Below are 8,395 nucleotides of genomic sequence, written 5' to 3' on the forward strand. Positions count from 1 at the left end.
CTTTTTTAAATCTAAATTTTATTCAAAATATTATGGTTGCATTTTCTTTGCATTTACCTTCTTGATGTCCTGCAGGTTCTTGAAAAGGAGATCGTACTGCAGCAGATCTTGTTTGTTGCTCACCTTGTTTAATGTCTTTCTATTTATGTATTCTGAAATATTTCCATAAATTGAGGTCATTCACAGCTCCTCCCTGTAAAATCGCTCTCTGACATCACAATGGACCATCCTGATTTCTGTATAGAAGGGTACTTCACACTTGTAAAAGCATTTGAAACTTCATATGCAGATATCAGTTTTAATAATAATTATGAAATAAAAAGGATTTGATTAAGAGTTTATTTGTTAATAGGATGGTACAAACTTGTTCAGATGAGTCCAGTAAGCATTCTCATTCTACTACAAAATATTAGCCAATTTAGACATAATTTTTGTACACATTAAAGGAAGAAGTTTCTGATGTTGAGACTATTTGGGCCAGATTATATCTAGTTCTGTGTAGAAATAAAACAAACACCCCTGGTTGCTTGAGTCACTTAATCCTCCTTTTATGTTTGGGGTCAATTTGACCCTTTTCAGTGTTTAATGCATTTATGTAAGTAGTTAATCTCATTTTATTTACCTCATATTTGGTGATTTTTTTTTTCTAATTTAATGGCGACAACTGGGTAAACATAAAATTAATGGGATGTTTTTTTTGTGTCTTGTACACATTTTGTATACATCGGTGTTGTTTGGGGTTAATTTGTCCCCACGCTATTTTAGCTATTTAAAACATAAAAATATCAGAATTTGACCCAGATTTGTGTTGAATGATGTGAAGGTCAATATGACATGCAATTTTATAATCTTAAAAAAAAATGTGTTTCCTAAAATAACATAATTATAACTATAAACCACTGACAGTTCAAGTGACAGGGGGGCGGGGAAAACATAATTCTCATGACAACTTGATATTTCTCATTCTGTGCAGGAATATATTGTTCCTACAAACATATTGATAGTTCATAAAACATAGTGGAAATGCAGAGATATAAAAGGTTTCACAGCAGCTTCTAAACCAGTTCTCTATGTGTTCTGTCTCTCTCTCTTTCTGCTCTCTCTCTCTCTACTGAAAATGACGTTTAAGAAAAGGTTTTCTCTCAGTGAGGATTTCTCACATCTCTTTCACCATGACAGAGACATAGAGGAGAATGTGTCTGAGAAAAAGGAGGACTTTAGAGAGGATCCTGATTATAATGAATCCTCCTCTGATGAGAATGAGCCCTTTACTCTAGATCCTATTTTTGTCTCTCAACCAATAGAAAACAGACTTCCTTCCAAAAGTAAAAAGTTATTATGGTCTGTCTCCCCACTTGAAGAAAATGATAAACTTAGTGCTGCTAATGTAATCAGAATAGTTCCAGGTCTCAGCAGATACGCTGTCAGCCACGTCCAAACATACAATCAGCATTTGAGTTCTTCAGAACACCATCAAGCTAAAAGGATAAACTACTGTAGATGATACGTTTAGAGGGAGGTGTGTGTATAGAGGGATAGTTAGAAAGACTTGGATTTAATCCCACATGTAAGTCTACATTGTGTTGCTCAGTTTGGAGAGAACAAGTCAAAAGGTGAAGAAAGAACAGGTGTTTGGGCTGCAGACAGATCCAGCACGTCTCTAAACACAGTCCATGTCTCCTCCGTGTCCTACGCTTCAATAGCACAGAAACAAGGCAGGACTGATGAGATCTTAATAAACTCAGCAATATGGGATGAATGGAACAAGTAGGATCTTACGAGGCTGAAGTTGGTTTGATATTCGCAGCTCCAGATTCGTTTGGCTCGATATTCGCAGCCTCGTATTCCCCGGCTGAAGTTGGTTTGATATTCGCAGCTGCCGCTTCACTGAACCACCGTGAACTAAAGGGAGCGTTCACAAACACCCGCTGTTTATATTAAACACCTCACAGACCAACACAGGTGATAAAATGAAGAAAAGCAGTACAGCTGTTTATTAAAAATGTAAATATACAATATCGTATTAAATGTAATTTTGTATATTGTAAAATATTTATTTTAATTACTGAATTTATAATTATATATTACAATAAATAATTAAATATATATTTAATAAAATTATATTTTAAAAGCCATTGCGCTCAAAAAATATGAGGCAGATGTTCAAGTGTGATTTTGAAGAACTTTTTCATGTTGGGCCAGACCAAATACACATGATCTGAAGAGTACTAGTCTGCTTCTTTAAGGAAAACCTGGAATTAGCCTGGCCCGAGCTCATTTTATACTTTAAAATTAACTGGCAACGTGGCCTACCGATCCATAATGCACAAAAAAATTGAATATAAAGCTGATGTTCTAGTGTGATTTTGAAGGACTTTTCAATCTTGGGCCAGAACAAATACACATGATCTGAAGAGTACTAGTCTTCTACTTTAAGGAAAACCTGGAATTAGCCTGGCCCAAGCTGATTTTATACTTTAAAATGAACTGGCAACATGGTATAACGAGCCATAATGCACAATTTTTTTATGTAAAGCTGATGTTCTAGTGTGATTTTGAAAGACTTTTTAATCTTGGGCCAGAACAAATACACATGATCTGAAGAGTACTAGTCTTCTTCTTTAAGGAAAACCTGGAATTAGCCTGGCCCGAGCTGATTTTATACTTTAAAATTAACTGGCAACATGGAATAACGATCCATAATGCACAAAAAAATTGAATATAAAGCTGATGTTCTAGTGTGATTTTGAAAGACTTTTTAATCTTGGCCAGAACAAATACACATGATCTGAAGAGAACTAGTCTGCTACTTTAAGGAAAACCTGGAATTAGCCTGGCCCGAGCTGATTTTATACTTTAAAATGAACTGGCAATATGGAATACCGATCCATAATGCACAAAAAAATTGAATATAAAGCTGATGTTCTAGTGTGATTTTGAAGGACTTTTTAATCTTGGGCCAGACCAAATACACATGATCTGAAGAGTACTAGTCTTCTACCTTAAGGAAAACCTGGAATTAGCCTGGCCCAAGCTGATTTTATACTTTAAAATGAACTGGCAACATGGAATAATGATCCATAATGCACAAAAAAATTGAATATAAAGCTGATGTTCTAGTGTGATTTTGACGGACTTTTTAATCTTGGGCCAGAGGAAAACCTGGAATTAGGCTGGCCCGAGCTGATTTTATACTTTAAAATGAACTGGCAACATGGAATACCGATCCATAAAGCACAATTTTTTTATGTAAAGCTGATGTTCCAGTGTGATTTTGAAGGACTTTTTCATCTTGGGCCAGAACAAATACACATGATCTGAAGAGAACTAGTCTTCTACTTTAAGGAAAACCTGGAATTAGCCTGGCCCAAGCTGATTTTAGACTGCACAATTAATTGGCAACATGGCAGCACAAAAAAAATATTATTTAAAGCTGATATTCCAGTATGATTTTGGACTTTTTTTTTCAGACCAAATACACATGAGATGAAGTGTTCTGGTATTCTCAAAATCAATGCTTTATATTCATTATTTCTGTGCAAAATGGCTTTCATGTCATGTTGCCAGTTAATTTTAAAGTATAAAATCAGCTCGGGCCAGGCTAATTCCAGGTTTTCCTTAAAGAAGAAGACTAGTTCTCTTCAGATCATGTGTATTTGTTCTGGCCCAAGATTAAAAAGTTTTTCAAAATCACACTAGAACATCAGCTTTATATTCAATTTTTTTGTGCATTATTGATCGGTAGGCCATAATGCCAGTTAATTTTAAAGTATAAAATCAGCTTGGGCCAGGCTAATTCCAGGTTTTCCTTAAAGAAGAAGACTAGTACTCTTCAGATCATGTGTATTTGTTCTGGCCCAAGATTAAAAAGTCCTTCAAAATCACACTAGAACATCAGCTTTATATTCAATTTTTTTGTGCATTATGGATCGGTATTCCATATTGCCAGTTCATTTTAAATTATAAAATCAGCTCGGGCCAGGCTAATTCCAGGTTTTCCTTAAAGTAGCAGACTAGTTCTCTTCAGATCATGTGTATTTGTTCTGGCCCAAGATTAAAAAGTCCTTCAAAATCACACTAGAACATCAGCTTTATATTCAATTTTTTTGTGCATTATGGATCGGTATTCCATGTTTCCAGTTCATTTTAAAGTATAAAATCATCTTGGGCCAGGCTAATTCCAGGTTTTCCTTAAAGAAGAAGACTAGTACTCTTCAGATCATGTGTATTTGTTCTGGCCCAAGATTAAAAAGTCCTTCAAAATCACACTAGAACATCAGCTTTATATTCAATTTTTTTGTGCATTATGGATCGGTATTCCATATTGCCAGTTCATTTTAAAGTATAAAATCAGCTCGGGCCAGGCTAATTCCAGGTTTTCCTTAAAGAAGAAGACTAGTTCTCTTCAGATCATGTGTATTTGTTCTGGCCCAAGATTAAAAAGTCTTTCAAAATCACACTAGAACATCAGCTTTATATTCAATTTTTTTGTGCATTATTGATCGGTAGGCCATGTTGCCAGTTAATTTTAAAGTATAAAATCAGCTTGGGCCAGGCTAATTCCAGGTTTTCCTTAAAGTAGAAGACTAGTTCTCTTCAGATCATGTGTATTTGGTCTGGTCCAAGATGAAAAAGTCTTTCAAAATCACACTAGAACATCAGCTTTACATAAAAAAAACTTGTGCATTATGGCTCGTTATACCATGTTGCCAGTTCATTTTAAAGTATAAAATCAGCTTGGGCCAGGCTAATTCCAGGTTTTCCTTAAAGAAGAAGACTAGTTCTCTTCAGATCATGTGTATTTGGTCTGGCCCAACATGAAAAAGTTCTTCAAAATCACACTTGAACATCTGCCTCATATTTTTTGAGCACAATGGCTTTTAAAATATAATTTTATTAAATATATATTTAATTATTTATTGTAATACTAGTACTCTTCAGATCATGTTTATTTGGTCTGGCCCAAGATTAAAAAGTCCTTCAAAATCACACTAGAACATCAGCTTTAAATTAAACTTTTTTGTGCCTTATTGATCGGTATGCCATGTTGCCAGTTAATTTTAAAGTATAAAATCAGCTCGGGCCAGGCTAATTCCAGGTTTTCCTTAAAGAAGAAGACTAGTTCTCTTCAGATCATGTGTATTTGTTCTGGCCCAAGATTAAAAAGTCCTTCAAAATCACACTAGAACATCAGCTTTATATTAAATTTTTTTGTGCATTATGGATCGGTAGGCCATGTTGCCAGTTAATTTTAAAGTATAAAATCAGCTCGGGCCAGGCTAATTCCAGGTTTTCCTTAAAGAAGAAGACTAGTACTCTTCAGATCATGTGTATTTGGTCTGGCCCAACATGAAAAAGTTCTTCAAAATCACACTTGAACATCTGCCTCATATTTTTTGAGCGCAATGGCTTTTAAAATATAATTTTATTAAATATATATTTAATTATTTATTGTAATATATAATTATAAATTCAGTAATTAAAATAAATATTTTACAATATACAAAATTACATTTAATACGATATTGTATATTTACATTGTTAATAAACAGATGTACTGCTTTTCTTCATTCTATCTCCTTCAGTGTTGATCTGTGAGGTGTTTAATATAAACAACGGGTGTTTGTGAACGCTCCCTTTAGTTCACGGTGGTTCAGTGAAGCGGCAGCTGCGAATATCAAACCAACTTCAGCCGGGGAATACGAGGCTGCGAATATCGAGCCAAACAAATCTTGCGCTGCGAATATCAAACCAACTTCAGCCTCGTTAGGATCTTCTTCTTTACAATCCAGACTCCCATGTGACTGAGCATGAATTTCTGCTCGTTTGTTTTATCCTGTGGTCAAATTGGCCCCAAACATAATACTTTTAACTATTCTTGATAACATTAAATCTTTTTCATTCCAGTTATTTTATTTTTATTTTTTTAATGGCTATTCAAGTAGTTAACAAACAAATATAGCATGTGACATAAACTTGGTTAAAAATGATATTAATATATAATAATTTTCTGTCATTTGAAATTGCTGGGGTGAAATTGACCCCAAACATAAAAGGTGTTAGTAAATTTGAAGGTAACAGGAGGGTTAAAACTACCCCAACAAATAGCACTTATCAAATTTTACTCAAAGGTCAGAACTATTGTTAAAGTAGAAATTGTGACATTTCTTTTCAACACTTTCTTCAATACAAACACCCATTAGAACTAAGAAATCTTCAGGATTCTTTCAATATGTAAGAGTGCTTTACACCAAGAACCCACATGTTAACAAATAATTCTTAATATGCCTAGTTATATTGGTATATAATATAATATAATGAAATCATGTATTCCATATTTAATTTGATTTAAATTGATGAATCAACTTTGATTGCTGAAAATGAACCGAATAAGGTGAGCTTTCACTTAATTGATCAATAATACCATTTTAACCACCCCAAAGAGAAGCACTCACTCCTTGTATTAAATAATCAATGCTTCACTTTGTGATGGTCACCATAGATATTCAAACACTGTGTAATACATGCTAAAGTTGTACCAGATTGACTTGGTCCTCACTGTTGATGGTTTACAAGTGTGAAGTACCCTTCTATACAGAAATCAGGATGGTCCATTGTGATGTCAGAGAGTGATTTTACAGGGAGTAGAGACACTTTTTTAAAATCTAAATTTAATTTAAAATATTATGATTACATTTTATTTACATTTACCTTCTTTATGTCATGCAGATTCTTGAAAAGGAGATCATACTGCAGCAGATCTTGTTTGTTGCTCACCTTGTTTAAAGTCTTTCTATTTATGCATTCTGAAAGCTTTCCATAAATTGAGGTCATTCACACCTACTCCCTGTAAAATCACTCTCTGACATCACAATGGACCATCCTGATTTCTGTATAGGAGGGTACTTCACACTTGTAAACCATCAACAGTGAGGACCAAGTCCATCTGGTACAACTTTAGCATTTATTACATACAGTGTTAAAAAGGTTTTATCAATTTGGTGTAAATTTTTGAACAGTGTTAACTTGCATGGTAAATTTTGTCAGTACAAAATTGTTTAAATATCCATGGTGACCATCACAAAGTGAAGCATTGATCATTTAATGCAAGGTAAGTGCTTCTCTTTGGGTAGTCTAAATGGTACTATTTATCAATTAAGTGAAAGCTCTTTAGCCTTTATTACATACACAGTGTTAAAAAGGTTATACATTACTTACCATTAAAATTCCTTAAACTAATGGTTCAGATCATAATTTACTAACAGGGTCTACTACATTTTTAAACATTGGTTATTTAGTAATATGTGAATGTCTTGTTTAAAGTCATTTAACATTTTATTTTAGATATTGTGGACAAATTTTTAGAAATCCACTTATTCTTATGCAATTCCACTTCTTACCTGTTTTACCTGAACATCTCGCTATAATCCCTCTGAAAACAAATTCTTAATTTTTAAATGTAAAATTTTACAAGCAGACTTTTATATTAGCAACTGTTGCTCATTTCACAGAGATGTTCAGCAGCAACTCCATGAATAGTTGCCAGAAAGACACGTGAATTTACCATCAAAATAAAAGTCTGCCTATAAAATATTACATTTAAAAGAAAGAATGGGTTTTGGAAATGATTGCATTGAGGTAAGGGTCAGGTTAGACCCTGTAAAGTGGAATTTTACTCTGCCACAAGTGTTTTTATAAGTAATGTTGATTACCTTACTGATTTAACAGAAAATATATATATTTTTTTTAGCAAATTACATTATCTTTAGCCACGCTGTTTTATTAAGCGTAGTCTTATTAAGAAATCCCAGTTAAACCATTAGTGTGGAATATCAAGTGTACCACAGTAATACAGTTCTGCTGTAACTATATTAATATATTTTAAATTCAGGACACACTTTCATTAACCCAAAATAACACCAAAATATTCGGTATTATGAAGGAAAATACATCAGAGTAAGTGAATTTCTAAAAAATGGTCCACAATACCAACAATCAATTATTTAATTACAATACTTTAGACATTATTACATATTACTAAATTACTAATGTTTCAAATACAGTAGATCTTGTTCATTAATGATGATCTGAGCCATTTGTTGAATGTATTTTAATGGTTAATAATGCCTAAGCTTGTCTTTTAAGAGTTAAATGAGGCATTACTCAACTATTTTACAGCGTTTATTACTGTTGTAAGTGTAACAGAGTAATAAAATCTCTTTGTTTTAGATGAACTTTATAAAATGAGGCACTTTAATGCTGTTAAATGAAGTTTTGGCGGCCCCTGCTGTTTAGTGGTGAACTGCAGTTACGCTACGTTTGGTCTTTCTGAGCCACCGTACCTCAGCAGCGGTCTGTGTGTTTCTGTGCTGCGGGTAGGTGCTGAGCTCCGTGT

The 8,395-nt window shown here is 33.7% G+C and overlaps 5 protein-coding genes and 1 pseudogene across 10 annotated transcripts in view; 2 read left to right on the top strand and 4 right to left on the bottom strand.

Moving 5' to 3' along the window:
- The window catches only part of LOC125780501 (zinc finger protein 239-like), a 1,096,042-nt gene that overhangs the window by 789,036 nt on the left and 298,611 nt on the right, over positions 1 to 8,395 (bottom strand). The gene's annotated exons all lie outside the window — the stretch shown is intronic.
- The window catches only part of LOC125801297 (zinc finger protein 665-like), a 326,993-nt gene that overhangs the window by 232,148 nt on the left and 86,450 nt on the right, over positions 1 to 8,395 (top strand). The gene's annotated exons all lie outside the window — the stretch shown is intronic.
- Positions 1 to 8,395, bottom strand: part of LOC111188255 (zinc finger protein 239-like) — a 219,167-nt gene that overhangs the window by 135,499 nt on the left and 75,273 nt on the right. The gene's annotated exons all lie outside the window — the stretch shown is intronic.
- The window catches only part of LOC125801510 (zinc finger protein 239-like), a 177,663-nt gene that overhangs the window by 125,110 nt on the left and 44,158 nt on the right, over positions 1 to 8,395 (top strand). Inside the window, exon 1 of one of the 2 annotated variants that reach the window (XM_049478306.1) lies at positions 8,324 to 8,375. The exons of the other annotated variant lie outside the window; for it this stretch is intronic. The gene's annotated coding sequence lies outside the window, so the exon portion shown is untranslated. Of the gene's footprint in view, positions 1 to 8,323; positions 8,376 to 8,395 lie in introns of those variants that run through there. 2 annotated transcript variants of the gene reach the window in all.
- LOC125801494 (zinc finger protein 239-like) overlaps positions 1 to 8,395 on the bottom strand; it is a 296,877-nt pseudogene that overhangs the window by 89,515 nt on the left and 198,967 nt on the right.
- Positions 1 to 8,395, bottom strand: part of LOC125801190 (gastrula zinc finger protein XlCGF26.1-like) — a 305,433-nt gene that overhangs the window by 26,472 nt on the left and 270,566 nt on the right. The gene's annotated exons all lie outside the window — the stretch shown is intronic.

Source organism: Astyanax mexicanus, chromosome 4 (genome assembly GCF_023375975.1).
Source record: "Astyanax mexicanus isolate ESR-SI-001 chromosome 4, AstMex3_surface, whole genome shotgun sequence".
NCBI lineage: Eukaryota > Metazoa > Chordata > Actinopteri > Characiformes > Acestrorhamphidae > Astyanax > Astyanax mexicanus.